Genomic DNA, 21821 nt, shown 5'->3' with positions numbered 1-21821 from the left:
CATGAGTGTTGGGTGTTATATGCAACTGATGAATCACTGAACTCTACCTCTGGAACTATAATACACTATATGTTAATTAATTGAATTTAAATTTAAAAAACAAGCAAAAAATAGTCCCAATTCAAACACTTCCCATATGCATGGTTTCCTCAACTTTCATGATTTTAGTTGCTGTCTTTATTCATTTAATATACATTTATTGAGCACCACCACATGCCAGGTATTGAGGATATACTGATGGATGAACAACATAGTACTTGCACGCATGGAGCTTAAAGTCTACTAAGAAAGGTAAATGCTTTAACATAGATAATTAGAAATGTGTGTTACAAAGCAGAAGGTCACAGTCACTATTCAATTCTTAAAAAGTAGTTCTTTGTGGGGTGCCTTGGTGGCTCAGTAGGTTGAGCATCTGCCTTCAGCTCAGGTCACAATCCTGGGGCTCAGGGATTGAGCCCTGCATGGGGCTCCCTGCTGGGTGGGGAATCTGCTTCTCCCTCTCTCTCTGCCCCTCCCCCTAGCTCATCCTCTCTGGCTCTCACTTGCACTCTTTCTCTCAAATAAATAAATATATAAAATCTTAAAATAAAAAAAAGGAAAGCCTAAATCTGTATGTAAAACTCCAAGAATTGTTTTAATGAAGGCAAGGTACATTAGGATGATTTATCACCTTGATCCAATTTACGATTCTTTTAATTTGGCTAAGATTGAAATAACTCAGAAATCACATATCAGAATAGAAAACAGTCATATTAAGGCTGAGGTAAATCAACATTTTGGCATATAGTTCACAGCAACTGCTGACTTCTATAATTATACCATGCTTCTCCAGGTAAAAGTATAAACTATCTTAAGGAAAACTTCCAAAGGAAGCCACCTGGTTCAATTAGTTAGTGCTCTGTTCAGATGACCAATGTGCATATCAAGAGCAGGGTCCTCACGTAGGTAGAAAGGGGTTTGATCCCCTTCCATTTCTTAAGATTCTCCATATGTTAAAAATAAAGAAGAACAGCAAAAAGGAAATCCGTAAATTAAACTATTTTCTGCTAACGAGCTAGCAATTTTATATCAATATAAAGATTACTGAATGTGTAATCATATTCCCTACAGACATCACCCATAATTTCCTCCAAATGCCATCCTGCCTGGACATATATCTCCCCTTATGAGTAGTTTGTGCTGTATTATCCTGAGTATGGTGAATGAGTTGCATTACTGTAATGAGCAGATCATGTTGTGTCTTCAGATGTTGTCAACTGTTAATCAAGGTATCCTACAAAATAAATAGGTAAGCAAAAAGTAGTTTGCTGATTAACAGGTAGTGTTCTACTAAAGCAACTGCATAATCTTCATGCACTTCAATTTTGTTTTTTTTGGTTTTCTTGGCCTTGGATATTTTGTCTAGCATGTCAAGATGTCAATTCTGAAGCTTTGTAGGTTGTTTCTGGCTTTAACGTCCTATGAATCTTAATACTGCTTAATTAAGCTTAGATTAATTTCCTATCACCATCTCCATAATGTATAGAAAAGAAATCCTTCGGTAATTAAAAACAACTAAAAGATTAAAGAAATAACAAAATTTTAAAAGTTTCAAGAAACTTGACTACAAATGATGTTAAGTAATCTGTTGCCACTTTTGAAACAATCAGTTCTTATAATTCTATAAAATGTTTTTATGGCAGATTTTAGCATAGATCTTTTCAATCAAATATCTATGAAACAGCATGAGTCTAGAAACAGATTACTCACATGGTGTTTATTACCCCTTTGCATGTTCTGGATGAGTTGTACAGCTAGCTAAGTTAACTGCTGCTCAGAATATTCTGAGAGTAATAATCAATGCAGAAAAATAGCAGATGTCATAGATGTTGGGATTTTATCCTGCATCACTATGACATTTATTTGAACTCTTGTTTTGCAAACTCAATAACTTCTACTTTACTTTTTGCCTACCCTTAAGTGTTTTTACCTTTCTTTGTAAATTATCAGATATGAGTAGTAACCTAACTGGCCAAAGGTCAGTTGAAATATCTAATACCTACCACTTTGGAGAAAAAGGGAATTGCTAATGTTATTCTGGATCTTGAAATGCAGATGAGAATGTGAGTGTGTTTATAAATAATGCGCTCAGGATGAGATTGGTGAGGAAAATACACAGTACCCAATGTACTTTTCAAATACTGTTTAGAAATATTTATTTCCTTTAGGTAGTAGCAATGTATGTGTTATTTTTTTAAAGATTTTATTTATTTATTCATGAGAGACACAGAGAGAGAGACAGAGACAGAGACACAGGCAAAGGGAGAAGCAGGCTCCATGCAAGGAGCCCGATGTGGGACTCGATCCCGGGTCTCCAGGATCTCACCCCGGGCCTCAGGTGGCGCTAAACTGCTGCGCCACCAGGGCTGCCCCGTATGTGTCATTTAGAAAATGTATTGCAAATTCTGGTTTGCTTGTCTTCCAAAAAGTCTCATAAAAAAACATGTACTTCTGAGGATTGGAGCCTAATTTCTACATAAATTGTCTATCTATCTAGATAATCTATAAATCTATAATCATATATTATGCATGCTTTGGATAACCATCTAAATAGTTACAAATTGATTTGGGGAATTCTCTGAGGTTTAACACATTGCTCTCTTTGATATCCATGTTAGAATAGTCGTTGGATTTTTTTTAACCCAAACAGACTTTTCAGCATCTGGAACTGTTTTCAAGGAAGAAGAGTGGGTGAGTAGATCCAATGGTGAGCACTTGATTTTAGTTAATTGTACTTTATGATGGGTATACGCTGCTTTAAAATTACTGTAATAGAGCCATGGATGACAGCTGCCTCATTTCCAGACAAATGTAATCTAAATTAATTTAAATAAACTAAATTAGTTATCTCTACCTTATTATTATACAAGGTTGTAGCGACAATGAAATAATATGATTCTTCCAAGTAGCTTAAGTTATTTAATAATTGGATCAAAATTTCTTCTGCAGGGATTCAAAGTTCTAATTTCTGATCCCGAGCTATGTTGTAGATATATGAAAAGAGAACATGGTAGAGATTAGTAGTCAAGACTCTAGAGCCACACTGCCTGGGTTCCACCTCTTGGCTCTAGAGTTCACTTGCTGTGTGACCTAGACAAGCTAACTCAACCTTTCTGAGCCTCAGTTCTTCTTTGGTAAGGTGTGGTAATAACATCATCCCCTTGTTGGGTTGTTTTAAAGGTGAAATGAGTCATTATTTAAAATGTTTAATGCAAGCCATTTAAAGTGCTTAATGGGCATAGTAAGACCCCCTCCCCGCACCCCCACACACACATCCATGGGTGTATTATAATTATTATCACTGTGTTGATTAAGTGTCATTTGCTTTGGGGAAGCAGACCTAAGGCAACTATTGGCCTGTTGTATAATATTGAAGATGTTTAAGATATAACTGGGGCAGGATCCCAGCACTTGTTCTTGTAATTCTTCTGGGTCTGAGAAAGCAATACTTTTTGTACTTGTCCTACTCTCCCACCTTACCTGTGCTCTGACACCAAGTATCATCCCTGGTTCACATTACTGAATACTTCTAAGACAATGTAGATGTTAAGACCATACTAAAAATAAGTAGCCACTTATTTGCTTTGGATGTTGAAGATTAGGATTCAGTTTAATTCAAACATCATTCCCCTCAAACATCATTCAGATGATTTTTCTTTCTTGTGTTCTTACATAAGTCCTTAAATAAGGTTCTAGCTAACAGTGAAGGCAAGCTAGAACTTTCATTAGTTCCCTCACCATAAGAGCAGCAAAAACAATCTTTGTTCAGACTAAAGATTGCAATGCTATCATTAGTAACGCTAAAACTTATTATCTAATAATAAATTAGATACTAAAACTAAAACTTGGTTATCTGATTTCTGAAGACAGTGATTTAGTAGAATTTTTAAAGTACAAATTGATACATTAAAGTAAGTTTTTAGCCTCAGTTTTTGATTTGGAAGATTACAACATTCTGCATGAAGTAACAAGAGATGGCAAGGTGGAGGGCAAGAAATGACTGAAATAAAGATGGAATAGCACATCAGTCGCCAAAGGCACAACATAAATACTGCCCCACTCCAAGGTACAGGGAAAAATAAACAGGAATGAAAACTCACTACTAACTTCAATACAAAGAGTTTTGAAATTAAAAATATATCAGGGCACCTGGGTGGCTCAGTGGTTGAGCATCTGCCTTTGGCTTGTGTTGTGATCCCGGGGTCCTGGGATCAAGTTCTACATCGGGCTCCCTGCAGGAAGCCTGCTTCTCCCTCTGCCTATGTCTCTGCCTGTTTCCCTGTGTTTCTCATGAAAAATAAATTTAATTTTTAAAAAATGAAATTAAAAATGTATCATTTTGCTTTTCCCTGAGGCTCTGGTTTGAGATACTGTGGATAAAAATTTATCTTCTCACTAAGATTCACTTCAGTCAAAGCCATTTATATCCACTACTGACAGATCACAAACCCAGTAAGGAAGGACCACATGTGGTGGCTTTCCTTGTGGTGTGTCATGTAATGTTTTAATATGGCTTATTAAATTTCAATAAAGACAAGTTTTTCTGACAATTCAATAAGGCATAAACTCATCAAGAAGTAAAGGGAGTAGGTAGGGGACGTTTGGGAAATGTTCTCTTTCTAAACTATAAACTACCACTCAGTGTCTTAGTACTTAAAACTCACTCATTCTGAAGACTTAGTTCTAGCTCTCTCAATCATGTACACATGACCCAAAGGCTGGAAAAGAAAGGGGAAAAAAGAACTTAAGGGCATTTCAAAGTTTATTGTTAGCTTTACGATAGAACTCAATGAAATCAAAGAAAACAGCAACTGTGGCTATATTTGACATAAATGGACAAATCTTACCTAAAAGCCCTGCATACAGTCATGTATGTGAAATAGATCATTTTGACAGTCCTGAGTGCTTCATGGGTTCTAAATATTTTATGCCTTCCCCATTTGTTAATGCTTCCAGTCAAATACAGATATAGAGAGAAATACAGCAGGTATTTCCAGCAGTCAGACGCATTTAATAGACTATAGATAGAGTATGCCTGGCTTCTAAACTTAGGCTTGTTTCATTCACTTAGAATCTCAAGAAAGTATTTGTAAACTCAATGTTGTGTAATCCTGGAAAAGTATGCAGAATAGTAGATTCCGTAACTTTTTAACATGTTTTCTAAAGACCAGTTGTTTTTCACATAAATGAAACTGTCTGACCCCAGATAAGAAAAGCATTGGAGATTTCTGTTGTGCTTTAAATAAATATTCAGAGTTCCTTCCAAAGATCACATTGTGGACATTTTCTCATGGTAAACATTTGAGTTAGCAAATATAAACCCTACCAAAGAAAAAACACCACATAGCTTGAAAATCCTAAGACAACATTTGCTTCTTCAACAGACATTGATAAGACAATGTATGCTCAAACTAGGGACTATGTTCTCCTTGGAAACAGAACCAAAGAAAGAAAGCAAGCTGGAAAGATGCGTTAAATGGAGTTTGAAGGTTTTCTGTGTGCTTAACAAAAATCCATACTGTATCATATCCCTTATAACATTAAAAATCGATCTAGACTCTAGTTCAGTGGCTCTTCACAAAAAACTCTGAGTTATAACAATCGCCTTCTACCTCTTCTTTCATTGACTCATAGAGCTGCCTCCCTTAGCTCTGCTGTCCTTTTTCTTTGGTTTTTCTGTTTGTTTTAAAAATACCCTTAAGAATATTCATGATATTAAAAGAATGAAGTATAGGATGATATGTATTGTACAATCTCAATTGTATAAAAGGATAGACATCAGACTTTCTCTCAACTCTAAGTGGCTTTTTCTTTATTATTTTCTGCATTTTTCTTTTTAAATTATATATTTTTTAAATTTAGATAATTTCTACCCCTAACATGGGGCTCAAATTCACAACCCTAAGATCAAGAGCCACATGCTCTACCTACTGAGCCAGCCAGGTCTCCTCTGCATTTTTTTTTTTCATTTTCTAACACTTCTAAAATATACTGGTATTGTTTTTATAAATCTGAAAGTAAACATTATTATAGGCTTTTAATCCATTATCCACATATCTGAAATATTGAAAATGAAGTTTCTCATGATTTTAGCACTCCTTCATTTGGCAGCACAACCTGAACTGACCTAGCAAGAAACTATTTACAGCCTTTATCCATCTTGTGAGAATCCTGACATATTACTCTGCAGAAATACTAATGTGTTTGATTACGGAGTTCTGTCTCAGACTTCACTGGGTTTTTACAAAATTTATAGTCCATGTGTCATATTTCCAAAACCTAAAAAGTTCTGAATTCTGAAACACATTTCACCCTAAGCATTTCAGATGAAGAATTGTGTATCTTTCATAAAGTAAAAAAATTAGTAAGATTTTTCATGAAGCCTAAACGCTATATATTGATGGTCGTGATCCAATGCCATTGAGAACTCAGATGTGACTACTAGATATTTTGTTCTATAATGAAATAGGTCATAGTAAAGAAGATAACTGACAAACATTAATTTTTAAAACTGTTGTAGTAAATTCTATTTGCAGTAAGATCCACTAGCTCCTTCCCTTTGGAAGTCTCCATAATTTTGAAAATGCTATAATTGGATATTTTCTTATCTGATGCTTCCTTATGTGAGATTAACCTAAGGAGGCTGGACAAACACTATCATTCCTAAGTCCTAATATTCAGTGAGGTAAAGTCATTGATTCTACTAATATCCAGCAATACTCAAGTTAGACAAGTGCTTCTGATTCCCGTGATAATGTGTTTTGTTGTTTTTTTTTTCCAGCATACCATTCTGCCTTAAAACTTTGGAACAAACTTTTTTTAAACGTTTGGTTTTTTTAAAAGAACTTTTCCCATTTTCTACATAGACAGTATGAGGTAGAGCAAACACTATGAGTGCTGAGGTCAAACCAACAATGTCTCCCCACTTAGGAGACCCTGACCTTGAATAACTTATTGAACCTCTCTGATCCAGCTTCTCATCTCCAAAATGGAAATCATCATAGGTAAACTTTAAAAAATTCTAGCACATAGGCTGCAGTGGGTGGATACATGATCCCCACTAGCTTTGATTTTCCAAAACAGTATCGGGTAACTTAGGCAAAGACAGTTTAATGACAGTTTAATGGAATTTTATTTTAGATGACAATTTGGTTTTGTTTGTTTTTACACTTCAAATTTTTAGAGCTGGTTAGTCTTGGATAATTTTATATTTATTAAATTGAACTTCAAAGACTGTCACCAGTTTTGAGAAAAATAATCTCATTTTAGTGTATGCAGGAATGGATGCTGGATCGCGGCACAACTCAGTCACTTATTTACAAGTTAAGTTTTAAAAACTGTTCTGTTTTCTTCAGTCATCTTTCTCAATGGTCAAATTGTCATCCTATCTGTGTTACAGAAATGAGTTTTTTTTAGCATTAAGTTTGATTCAGATATCGAGAAACTTACATATTTACATATTACATTATATATAATATATTTTATATATAAATAAGTAAGTGCTCCATATATGCATATGTATATGGAGAAAGAGAAAGAGAGAGGCAGAGATAGAGAGACAGAGACACACAGGGTGAGTTCACTACGTAATTTCCTAAAATGCTTTGAGTGTATGAACAAGTGAGGAAAGCATTTACATATGTATTTTTATTTTATCAATAAAGCCTTATGAATTCACAGGACTTACGAATTTATTTGGGCTAAGTAAGAAGCAGGAACTCCTGGAGATAAAGACCCAGGAGGAGTTGATCACCGCTGCCAAGAAACACAGCACTAAGAACAAGTGTGCAGCCCCTAGGGCACTGACGTGCAATAAGAGGTAGGAGCAGCAGCTGGTGCAGATGGAGGGCAACCATGGAATTTCAGTGAGAGGCCCTGGAGAATGCCAATACTGACACCGAGGTGCTCTAGAATATGGGCTATTCCTCCAAGGCCACGAAGGTTGCCCAGGACAACATGGACACTGATCAAGATGAAGAGTTAATGCAGGCCATGGCTGACCAACAGGCACGAAGCAGAGGAGATTTCAACAGTATTTCAAACCCTGTAGGATTTGGAGAAGAGTTTGACCAGGATGAGCTCCTGGCAGAATGAGAACTACAATAGGAGGAACTGGACAGGAATTTGCTGCAAATAAGTGGACCCGAACCAGTCCCTCTTCCAAATGTTCCCTTTCTAACCTTACCATCAAACCCACATGCCTATACCCTGTCTGGCCTTCCCGGCACATGCACACACCTACCCGTTGCACAGGCTTCCAGAGTCTGGCCAGCCCCGGCCCACATGGGACCAGTTCGATGGCTCCAGCCCAGTTCTCTATTTCCTTCATGTTGTCCTCTTCCTCTTCCTTCTTCTTGAATCTTCCTCCAAAGCAGCAGGGCCACATCACTGCTCACTCTCTGTGTAGTGGTCTGCACCCAGCCAGACGGGGATGGGGAGGGGAAAAGGGAAGGAAGTGGAAGGGGAGGATGGGAGGTGCCTTATGTTTATAATGTGGAATTTCTGTCAAATAAACTGTATTTGCAAATCCAACATAGAGCTTCTGGACTACGCTAATTTCACTGCTGAACCACAAAGGAAAGGGTTACCATTTGTAGTTGAAATGATCTGAAAGTGTAGCCTCTGTCCTTTTTAAGTCAGTTAACTTGTCGCACTTCTCTTTGTAAGACTCGTATGGCACTGGCAGAAAAGTCGTTTTTTTGAAACCCATAAGCTTTTCCTTGTACTTAGCTCTAATCTGATTTTGCTTTCCTTGAGAGCTGTATTTCTGTTCATTGCCTGTGTCCTGGCCCCTCTGTTTACCACTCTGCACAATCCTCACTCTTACTCCCCTGGTTTTTAGTAGTTTGTGACACTGATTTGGAATAGATGTGTTCTCTTGAGAGCATGTGAGACTGCAGAGTTAAATTTGAGCTATATATTTTTCTAACATAGCTCTAAGATCCTTGTTGCTATTTGTGATAACTGATACTCATTGGAAACATGTGCATTCATTTATATTCAGATGCAATTATGTTTTGCACTATTAAATATCTCAATTAATTTTCATAAAGAGATAATTTGGAGATTAGGTCAAACAATAATTTGAAATACTTCTAAAATAAAAACCTCTAAGAAGGTTAATGATATTGTGTACATCCCAATATAAAATAGATATTTCCTTGACTAACCCTTGGAAAGTGACTTAAACTAGTTTGCTAAAAATAATGTTATTTGATATCATCTTATAATATGAGAGACTTAGCAAAACTTAACTGTAGGGTGTCCCTTATCTTTGTGAAAAAAGTATTATTAAAACAATTCATCCTAGATGTAAATGTGACATATCACACAGTAAAGACAGTTGTATTATCTTACACATAATAACTATCATCTATAATAAGCAATTTATTAATTATAAACTTATCCACTTATTAATAGATTCAAAAAAGAAATTCACAACTTTCTCTTTTCTATACCCAATAATGGTTTCTATATGAAATAAAATTTATAAAGCTTCATGTCTTAATTAGATTCTGAAATTCAAAATTTAGAGAAAACTATGTTGGCTTTTCCCCTTATATTAACTTATCAAGATTATTTCCTTTCATTAGGAAGGAAAATGTTCCATCCCACAAACAAACAGTATTAACCCAGAGTACTCAAATAAAGACCTTCTACTTCAAACAATATTCCACCCATTTATTTATTTTTATTTTTAAAAATATTTTATTTATTTATTCATGATAGACACACAGAGAGAGGCAGAGACATAGGCAGAGGGAAAATCAGACTCTCAGCAGGGAGCCCGATGCAGAACTTGATCCCAGGACCCCAGGGATCACATCTTGAGCCGAAGGCAGCTGCTCAACCACTGAACCACCCAGGTGCCCCTTCACCCACTGATCTATATCATTTGCCAAAGAAAAAGATATCTTTGATTATCCTTTATCCATTTGACTTGGAAGTCTCATCATACAGATACAATCAGGATTCCTTCCCTATATTTTGGACATTTAAAGAAGGGAAACCAAATTGACTATCAGGATCAATGGATCACTGGGATGTCTGAATTTCTGCTTCTGATGAATGAAGCAAGAAGTCATGAGAGCCAGACATTATTCATTACTTTTAGAAACAATTTTTAGACCTTTACCATGTGCATCGGTTGGCTATGTCTATGTCAGAGAATGAAAAAAAAAGTACAAGATTCTTTCATATTGTGTCCAATAATCCTTTTCTCATGCACTATTTGGGTTGACTAGTGACAAAAGTGCTAGCAATGGGAAACAACAGACATCTAGACATATCTGTTTGATGTCAACTCTATTAATAATCACCACTTCCTCAAATAACAAAGAATTTACAAGTGGTTACTCAAAGGAAATAGATGAATTTGATTTTATTTCACTAAATAGAATCCTAATGGTTTAAGATTACTAACATACTTCCTAATTGACCTCACTTTCCAATGACATTAAGTAAAATAATTCCATTTCACATTTACCAATCACTGGTAGTAGAAACTAAAGATTCTAATCAACTACGTCTCAAAAGATGAGAGGTACTACATGGCCTGGTTTGCTTGAGACAGTCCTGATTAATGTCTATTTTCTCTGGGTAATATTAATCATGCCATTTTCTGTTGTCATCCTGGTTTGAATTATAAATTACATAGTCTTCTTAACTATACTTGATACTCACAAAATACTTCAAAAATCTCACCAGGAATGGCACCTTACTAACACAAAGCATTAGATTTCTCGCATCTTGTCAATTTGTATTAATGGCAAAAGATAGATTTTTTAGATACGCAAATCATATGCATAAAAAGTATGCCTTTCACACTAATGTTTATTAACAATAGCCAAAAGAAAGAAACAACGCAAATGTTCATCAACAGATTAATGGATAAACAAAATGCAGTATATACATACAATATAATATTATTCAGTCTTAAAAAGGAAGAAAATTCTGACACATGGGACAACATGGATGGACCTTAAAGACATTAGGCTAAGTGAATAAACTAGATTACCTAGAAAAATCAAATTCAAAAATATAGAAAGGGGTGTTACAGGGGTTAGGGAGAGAGAGGAATAGAGAGTTACTATTTACAGGGTTAGAGTTTCAATTTGGAATGATGAAAAAGTTTTGGTTGACAGTGGTTGAACAATAACATGAATGTATTTAACGCTACTGAAGTGTACATTTAAAAATGCCTAAAATGGTAAATTTCATATTAGGTACATTTTACCACAATGGAAAAAAAAGGCATGTATTAAAAGTAGGTGAAGGGAATTAAAAGGTACAAACTTCCAGTTATAAAATAAATAATTCATGGGGACCTAGTGTACAGCATGGGGAATACAGTCAGTAATATAATAATTTTGTGTGGTGACAGATGGTAACTAGATTTATCATTGGGTTCACTTTGTAATATATAAAAACATTGAATCACTATCATATACACCTGAAACCAACAAAATATTATATATAGGTCAATTGTACTTCATTTTTTAAAAAAGAAAAAAATAAGGAAAGTAATACAAGTCTTGTTAATTAATTTTTACATATGTTTTAATAATTTACTATAGCTGTTTTTATTGAAAACAAGTAAAAGCTAGCCACGTGTCAAGATCTTGATGCCATACAAGGAATTTTGATAATACTAGCTGTATCTCAAGTGCCATAATCATATGCCTAAGATCCCTCCTTTATGTTATTATTAAGAGACTCTACAACCATTTTACATAAACTTTGTCAGTTGACTCAGCAACTATCAAAAGCATTTTGTTAGCTCCACCTAAACTTCTTTGGCTTAAGGTCGAATCTTAAAATCAGCAATCATAATGAATACATCAGAGTTGATTATTTTAATTCAGATCAGAACAGAAAACCTTTTCAGGATATTTAGTTGTTACTGCCTGTAAGTTATCAATTGTTATTATAACACCTCATCACCTTCTTGCTGCTCTGAATTGCTGTCACAACATTTCCTTTACTCATCTCTTTAAAACTACCATTGTAATCTATGGTTTTCAGTTTCCTGCTTATCAAGCACAACTATCCATATGCCTGAAACACTCTGGAGTGTATGCTTTTCCTCTCTTGTAGTCTCTCACCATTAGACTCAGAAGAAACAGCTAAGTCACCAGACCCCACACTTCAATATAAAGGGCTGTTTCTGCTCCCATTTTGAGAGTAGATTTTTACTGGAGTAAGGGGAAACCATATGGAAGACTAGAGAGGCCAGAAGCTAAGAGAGCCAGTAGAAAACGGGACTGCCACTATTCTTAATCTGCCTCCTCTCTTTCATTCCTGCATTCCCTTGGTGCCTCCGCAAATGTATTGCCTCTTCTCAGCTCTGTGTAATTGTATAATACAATGAGTAAAGCAAAAATAGGAGAATGTACTCAGGAGCTAGACACTCCAGATTCAAATTTTTGCCCTAGCATTTGCTATGTAAACTTGGACAACTTCTTTAACCTCTCTAGGGCTCAAGTTTTGTTTTTTCTTTTTTGCTTTTTTTTTTTTTTTTTTGCTTTTTTTAAATAAAAAATGTGGATATAATAACATCACTTACTTCTGAGGGTATTATGTAAAATGTTTAAAGTACTGTTAGAAATACTTGGCATATTGCTAGAAATCAAATATTATTAACTCTCCTCATGAACATGATTCCTTTATCACTTGGTAATTGCATACCCAGTCTTGATGAAAAATAACAATTCAAGTTCCAAATATTTCAAATAACTCAATCATTAAGTATAAGCCTTAAGTAACCACTCTTTCTTATTCCTTTTATTATATTTATATGGTCATTGAGAAGGATATATCTATCTTATCCCTTCGAATCTATTACTACAGTATAAGGGTGTTAGTAGTCAGAATGTGTAGGTTATAATCCTGGTTCCATTACTCATTGAGTTGCATGAATGTGAACAAGCTACCTGATTTTTTGATGCAGAATTTCCTAATGAGTAGAATAGGAATACTTTTATTATTTATTTATAGGTTTGTTACGTGTATTAAAACAATTATCCCAATGCCTATCAAATAGTACCTGATGAAAAAACATCTCTGTAAACTGCAAGCACGAATAAGTAAGAAAATCTTCTTAGGAGGAAACAGAATAATAGGGGAGAGACAAAATAATTTAAAAGAACATAAGAAGTACCCTCAAAATATAAGGGACGATAATAAGAGTGAGGTAATAAACAGTTTAAAGGAAGAACTAACTGGAGATAACAGGTGTGAAAATATAATAGTCAAAATAAAGAGCTACCTTGATAAGTTGAATGGCAAAGGAAACACAGATGAAAATGGTCAAGTGATGCAATTACAATAGAAAGCATGAGGCGGTTGAAGAAATAGAAAAGAAGGGCTATGGAGGAGAAAATACATGTCTACACTATAAAAAATAGTTTGAAAATAAGAAAAAGTAGTGGAGGAGCAACAATATATTTAAACATGTTAATTAGTAATCAGCAATTTTCCAAAATTAAAGAAAGATAAAAAGAAAGATAAAAACCTTAAGGTGGGTCACAGAATGACAGTTTAGATAAGAAAATAATCCAAACAAGTCATATTGTAATAAATTTAAACAATACCAAGGACAAAGAGAAAATTCTAAAGGGTTTCAGGGAAAACACTACCAACAAAAAGAAAAAAATAATTCAAATTGACATTGTACTACAATATAGCAATAATGTATATAAGAAATATACAAATTATATTTCAAAGCATTGAAGAAAGCTTAAGCCTAAAATTTATAGGATTAAAATTAGTCATTCTCAAGGATACCACATCTGAGAATTTCTTCCGCAACAAAATACTCTGTAATGCATTCTTAAAAAGGTAAACCAACAAGAAGAGAAATAAATTCAAAAAGGTACTAGGAGGGGTGCCTGGATGGCTCAGTCAGTTAAATATCTATCTTGGGCTCAGGTTGTGATATTGGGGTCCTGGGATCAAGCCCGGCATCGGGCTCTCTGCTCCATAGGGAGCCTACTTCTCCCTCTCCCTCTGCCTGCTGCTCCCCCTGCTTGTTCTCTCTCTCTCTCTCTCTCTCTCTCTCTCACTAAAGTACTAAGAAATATGGAAAATAAGGATGAATGAATAAATAAAGTGTACTGTGGTCTAAATAAAAATTTGCTCCTTCTACCCAGGAAGAAAATTATATCCATAAATATACAAAACTAAGTTATTTACTCTATATTATCCAATACAGTAGCTACTGGCCATATTTGGATATTTAAATTAAATTAAATTAAATTAAAAATTAAGTTCCTCAGGCAGTCATAGTAGTCACACTTTGAGTGCTCAATAGACATGTGGCTGGTGACTACTGTTGGGTAGCACAGTTATAGAATGTGTCCAACATCATAGAAAGTTCTGTTCTACAGTGCTGTTGTAGATGATATGCCACATGGTAATTATGGGTGACAGTCAGGAAAAGAGGGTCAGTAGAGGAAAGAGAGTGTCTTGGGAGATATATCTCTTCCAGAGGAAGACGTACATAATGACATATGCAAGATACTGATGTAATAAAAGAACTATAAATACGTTATATTAGGTCTAATTAACAGAAAGAAAAAAAACAAATACATAATTTCTACAATTAAGATATTTTACCACTTCAAAGAAAGAAAAATAACTTTGTATGTAATTGAAAACTTTGGTATAATAGAAATAAGTTATAACTAAAATTACAATAAATATAAATGGATAAAGTATTTAATAGTGACTCTCGATAGAATGCTTAAAAATTGATTCAACAATATTAAATTACCTATAAGAGCTATTCATTAGTGACAAAAAGATGCAGAAGGAGAAGAATTAAAAATAAAGTGAGGAGAGAAGGAAAACGATAAAATAAGAAAATAATATGAACTAGTTGACAATTGCAGTGGTAATTAAAGTAACTGATAAATGGAATTTGAGACAAAAAATAAATCAAAAGCAACAATGAAGGATGATATATACTACCAGAAAAAAATCATAGGTAAGTCCGAATATCATAAATATGTATGCATTTGTCTATATTGACATTAAAACTGCATCAAGTATCACATCTCTAGGAAAAATAAATTAATGAACAACTGTGATGGAGATTCTGAAGACCATTCTTTTTCTTTTTTTTAAAGATTTTATTTATTTATTCATGAGAGACACAGAGAGAGGAAGAGACATAGGCAGAGGGAGAAGCAGGCTTGGGGAGGTGGGGCAGGGAGGAAGGGAGAAGCCTGATGTGGAACTCAATCTCAGGACCCCTGGATCACGACCTGAGCCAAAGGTAGACGCTCAACCACTGAGTCACCCAGACATCCCTCTGAAGACAATTCTTACAGAAACTGATAGGTAAAGAGAAAAGAATAACACAATGTCAGAATTTTTTAATAAGATGACTCATAAGCTAAAGTTAACAGATACATACATACTCTTATACTGAATAGAATAAACATTTTATGTATGAAACACACACAAAAGTCAATGATGAAATAACTTTCAAAGGAAACCTCAGTAAATTTCAAAGAATTGATATATTTTTATATTCACTAATCATAGGAATTAGAAATCAGTAAAAAAAATAACTAAAACCGTATATATCTGTAACTAAGACTTACTACTAAGTAAATGAGCTGAAATGGTAATAGTATGGGAAATTAGGAACAGTTTAAAGCTAAATGACAGGGACACCTGGGAGGCTCAATGGTTGAGCATCTGCCTTGGCTCAGGGCGTGATCCTGCTGTCCTGGGATCAAATCCTGAATGGGGCTCCCTGCAGAAAGCCTGCTTATCCCTCTGCCTGTATCTCTGCCTCTCTCTTTCTCTCTGTGTCTCTCATGAATCAATAAATAAAAATCTTTTAAAAAGATAAAGCTAAATGATAAAAAAAACTACACATCTACAAACATGGGACACAGCTAACAAAGGGCACAGAAAAATTGCAGCTTGAAATGGATTTAATGGAAAAAAAGGGAAATGAAAACACATGAAATAAGAAAAAAGAAGAGAAAAAGATAATAAAGCCAAAGAAGTAAAGAGAAGATGAAATTAAAGTCGGTAATCAGTGACATAACCAAGAAACACTAACAATTCAAAGAGATGAACAAACAAAACTGAATTTTTGAAAATACTAAGTTAGACAAGCTTCTGTTAACACTTTTTTTAAAATGTAGATGGGAAGTGAAAAGATCTAAGTAAACAAATTAAGAAAAGAAATACTTCCAGATATAAGAACTTAAAATAATATGACCTTCATCCATATACCAATAACTATAAAAATCTTTCTAAAAAGATACATTTTGGGGAGCGCAGGTGGCTCAGCGGTTTAGCACTGCCTTCAGCCCAGGGCGTGATCCTGGAGACCTGGGATCGACTACCGCGTCAGGCTCCCTGCTTCTCCCTCTGCCTGTGTCTCTGCCTCTCTCTCTCTCTCTCTCTCTCTCTGTGTCTCATGAATAAATAAATAAAATATTTTAAATAAATAGATTAATAAAATAAAAAGATACATTTCTAGGAAAAGGCAAAATGCCAAAACTGGTAATATTGATCTCATGAATATGACAATGACTACTGAAAAACTGAAATATAAATTAAACATTTTCCTTTCCACCAAAAAAGATCCAAAGCTCAGACAATTTTACAAAAAATTCTGCTAAACTTTCAAGGAACAAATAATACAAACTGGATAATGAAAAAAAGAAATTTGTATGGACACTTTTCAAGTGTGAAAGAAAAGCCAAATTGAGTAAATTAGCTCTTCTACCTCAATTTAACAAAAATAATATACTGTTTGAGTAGGATTTAATTTAGAGATACAAGCATGTTTTACTATCAGAACATCTATCAATTCAATTTATCAAACTAATGAATTAATGGGAAAAAATTAGGATTTTCTTAAATAAAAGGTGTTTGATTAAATTTGTATCAAAATAAAAATTCTGAGAAAAGCAAAATTAAAGGGAAATTCCTTAACTTGATAAAGGCAGTATACCAAAAACCAAACATAATGGACTAACTTTGGCACAATTTTATTGACATAATATTGATATAAAGTACTACAGAAGTTTACAGCATACAGCATAATGATTTACATATATCATGAAATGATTACCAATTAGTTACCATCCATCTCATACAAAAAAGAAAAAAGAAAAAGAATTTGTTTTCTTATGATGGAAACTCTTAAGATTTACTCTCCTAACAATTTTTATAAATATACAGCAGTGGTGCATATTTTTTTTTCCAGTGGTGCATATTTTTTAAAAGAGGAAATGAAGCAAAGATGTTCCTTATTAACTTTATTTTACCTTATTTTATTTTATATTATTTGTTTCTACATAGTACTGACAGTCCTAAAAAAATGAAATAAGATAAAATTACATAGGTACAAGGATTGGGAAATAAAGAGATAAAATAGTCATTATTGACCAATATATGTCCATCTACAAGGAAAGTGCAATGGAATTAACAGATGAGATGAGCACTGGGTGTTGTACTCTATGTTGGCAAATTGAATTTAAATAAATTTTTTTTAAAAAACCTTTACTTATTAACACTACTAACAGATATAAAAAGACCCAAACAAATGGAGAGTTATACTCTGTTCACTGATAGACAACACTGTAAATGTATTAACTCTTATTAAACATATTTATACTGAAGACTTGAGGTAAATTACTTATCTAATCAGATAGTAATTAAATACTACATACTACACACATACCAAGAAGAAGCAAAATATCACACCTATAGTAAGTCAAAATAGTAGGGAGCTTAATTCTTATCAGTTGGATTGTGTGCTACTTCTTAAAAAAAAAAGAAAAAGAATAAAAAGCATAGCCCTTTGCTTGAACCAATGAGACCTAAACTATAGATTACCTGTATTTTAAAATTGTAGATGTAATAACAAAAGGTAAAAACAAAGCAGAAACAGGATAGAAAACAGATAAACCAAGCTTAGCGTGTTATCACCAGATGAAGCCTTCTAAATAGAGAATACCTGGCAGCACGAGAGGACACAGATCAGCACTGAGGCTGATTCTGAGAGCAAAACTTGCAAAAGTCATGGAAGTTCTGAAATAAGTCAGGATATTCGAAACTGAAGTTCTGAGCAAACATTTATTGCCTCACACTTAATACAGTCTTGCAATAGCCACAAAACTGATCTGCCTGCCTGTGGCACCCCACAGCAGATTAATCTTTCTGGAACACTGTATGTCAAGAGAGTAAAAAATGTCTGAGAGTGAAGATATGTCATTGCCATCTTTATTGCACAGTCCTTAGCACTCTCTTGATGAAATAAAGGAGAAGCAGTGTAGCCATGAGAAATTTACTGAAGAGCAAGAGAGCAAGCATGAACATGTATGCAGGCGGCAGGGTGCAGACAGGAGAAAAATGAAAATGAGCCAGTGTGGATGAAGGAGACCTCAGGGCAATGAAAGGAGAAAAGGACTGAACGAAGAGCAGAGTTCGACCACGGCTTAGGACAACAGGAGGGGACCTTACTTTCTAAGACCGCGCAAAAGTGACACACTTGTCATTATATTGGCTAAACTGATTCTTACCACATCCACTGAAAAATGCTGCCTGTCAGCTGCAAATTTTCTCCGAATCTTGATCAGCTTTTCATCCCCAGTGGAGGTTGAACAAGAATCGCTTGATTAACATTAATTTCTGAACGAGACCTAAGAAGTCATAAAACTCCTATCTCAAGGGCACCTTTGGTTTGGGTTGGATTCTGTTCTGGTATATACTTATCTCCTGGGTCCTTTCAGTGTTCCGTATGGAGGGTAACTAAAAAGACTGACAAATCAATAGTAGAGATAATGATGTTTTCCTAATTCAAGAACTGCCCTGACCTTGGAATTGCATAAGGGAGTAAACAAAATGCACGTTTTAGGAAAGGCAGAGCATCCAATCCTGGTTACAAAAAGAAAGGCGGAATTCAATGAAAAAGTGGGTCCTGAATGTCTATCAATTAAAATTAGCATCCAAATGTAAGCAAGAAAGCCTCCCCACCCCCATATTAATCATATCTGCTTCCCCACACAGTAAGCAAAACAACAACTATAAACCAGTATGGGAACAATAGTTAAATCAAAGCAGTAAAATAAAATGCTTCCCCAACACAAGCAGCACACTCATAACTTAGCAGCAAACAAACAAAAATGCTTCTCTGTTGACTGCACCTCATGTTTGGTGGCAATGGTTGTTCAATGCAAATGAACAGAGGAAACTGTGAAAAGAGAACATCTTTGGTAACATCTGCCCGCAAATGTTCAGAACACTCAGCATTTGAGTCCATGTGGCTAAGTACAAATGTTAATGAGTCTGCATTAGATTGGATGGAGTATGAAGACTGCCAAGTCTGACACCTGGAGTAACTCGAGGGGTGACAATCTGTGTGCTGGATACATTTTTTAAAAAAATTCAGGATGAATGCTGAAGTGCAGAGACACTTGACGGAAATCTATTCGTTAGCCAAAATGATGCTGGCATTTTTAATTTGCTTTCTTGCTTCCAGGCTTAAATACCTGCTAAGTTTGAACTTTTTAAGAAATGAAAGCATGGCCTAGCCAGGATCAAAATTACGCTAACAGAGAAGCTGGAGCTGCATGGTAATTGTCCCAACAGTCTCCTAAAATGTGATGCCTCCCTTTCAATGTGTGATTTGCAAGTTGTACTTAACAGAGCCATCTTCGAGGTTGTGGTAAGTGTTCATATGTCATAATCCAGAGGACACGGATGCTAACCCTGGCACATCGACTCCCAACCCCCCCTGCACAAATGTGGACCACAGCCAGAATCATCATTTATTCATCACATCAGATACATCCCTCCCCCCTGCTTCAAATCTTTCAAGAGTTATCTAGTGACCCTTGAATAAAGCCTAACGTCCTTAATTAACTTGGCCTGGAAGGTCCTGCATGACTGGCCTGCCTACCTCTTTACTCCACTTGCGCCACACTCCTGATTGCTTCTATGCTTCAGCTATACTGTCATTTAGTCCCCAACACCATGGTAGTTGCTCCTGACACTGGCCTCAAGGGCATCTTTGAGAAGCGGAACTTGAGAAGAGAAACAATATGGTAGATAGTCCAGGGTGATTCTGGGTGACAGACTGGTCTGTGAGCTAAGAGACTCATTGGGGCACTCATAAGCCACAAAAAGGGGAGGTGGAGCTCACAGCAACCTTAATTGGGTGTATATGTAAATGTCACTCTATTTGTGAACACAGATTGCATTTGATCTTAGCACACTGATCAAATGCTAAAGGAGGAAAGAATAAAAATTAATTTTATTCTTTTCTTCCAGATAAGGATGGGACTATGACCCGTGGAAAGAAATACAAGAAAAACATGAAACTTGCCGAAGGAAGCATAGAGAAAGGGGCTCGAAGGAAGGGTAGGGAGCAGCAGGTCCTATGGATCCCAAGATGCCCTGCTCAGGGGATCCATAGGACATTTTCAAATGAGGGAGCATTATGAACTTATAAAAATAATTAATATGTTCATTACAGAAAATGTGGAAAATTGGAAACATAGGAAGATATAAAAAGTATCACCCAAGATCTGTGCACAAAAGACCAAAAAATGTTAAACCTCTGCTCTATTTTCTTCCAGTCTTTTTTGACATATGTAGTTTTCACAATTATGTTTAGGTTTTTACATAGTGGACAATTTACCCCTTTTGTAGCATTTTCCCAAGCGTCTTAAATCTTTCCTAATCTTAAATTTAAACGACTATATTGATCCCAAAAGGAAGATGGACCATCATATTTTTATCTAAGCTTCCTACGTGGAAGACCCTTCCAGTTTTGCACATATATAAATATTCACTGTGGCAATTACTTTTGCCATTAGACATTTCTAAGTTCACAGTTTCTAAGTATAAACTGAGGACTTCCAAAATGTTGTCTTCACTGCTCTCGGTGGCTCCCATAACTTCAGAGTTTCATAGACTCTTCCTTACACAGGAAGACAGTTCTTACCCTGTAGCATCTATAAGTCATTTTAAGTCACTGCTGGAAGTTTCAGAAAAACACTGCCCAGTCATCAATCAACACTTCAGGATGCCCACGTTCACACGTAAAATGGAGACTGTGTATAAATAAAACATCTCAATATTCTGTTATTTGTGTATATCTTTAAGCCTGGGAGAGTTTATTTTGCAAGGCAAATTTAATTTTTCTTTCTTTAACTAAGAGTGTTAAAGTTTTGTTTCAACTCAGGAGGCATTTTATGATGATTCTTTAAGGGCAATTTAAATAAATTGGTTGTACTTATTTTCTTGTTTCAGTGGTTATTCTGAGTGATATGATAGGTCATTATTGGTCTCATGGTTTTTTATATGTTTTTAGCCCCTCTATGCCAAAAGAAAGGTATTCTACTGCTCATACTAACAATCTTGCAAATTTCACATCCCATAATAGCAATTTGTAATCATACGTCTCTCCTTCTAACTCATTTACCTCTGTTTTAACCTCATGAAATGAAAATTTAAATGATTAGGAAAACAATATATTGAAGAATCTAAAACAATCTTTCATTTACTTTGGCACATGATACTTAGATTGAAATGTAATTACTAATTCATTTTAATACACAGCCCCCTCTTGGTTATCTCACACATCAAAATTACATTTTTTTCACTTTGCAGGGAACTCAATTTCTTAATTCTGCTCGTGCAAAGCCTGCTACATTTGAGAAACATGAAAAATGCAAACTGCCAGGGCAAATGGCATCCGTTCAATAGCCTGTGCCATCACCATTCATTCTACAAAGTAGATTTAT

General features: G+C 35.1%; 1 protein-coding gene and 1 pseudogene across 2 annotated transcripts in view; one reads left to right on the top strand and one right to left on the bottom strand.

Annotated features, from left to right (window-relative positions):
- NKAIN3 (sodium/potassium transporting ATPase interacting 3) overlaps positions 1–21821 on the bottom strand; it is a 614368-nt gene that overhangs the window by 411031 nt on the left and 181516 nt on the right. The window lies entirely within an intron of this gene.
- On the top strand, positions 1196–8397 carry LOC119877725 (annotated as a pseudogene).

This window comes from Canis lupus, chromosome 29, assembly GCF_011100685.1.
Source record: "Canis lupus familiaris isolate Mischka breed German Shepherd chromosome 29, alternate assembly UU_Cfam_GSD_1.0, whole genome shotgun sequence".
Taxonomy (NCBI): Eukaryota; Metazoa; Chordata; class Mammalia; order Carnivora; family Canidae; genus Canis; species Canis lupus.
Note: the sequence above shows the minus strand (reverse complement) of the source record. Positions and strands in the feature narration are given on the sequence as shown.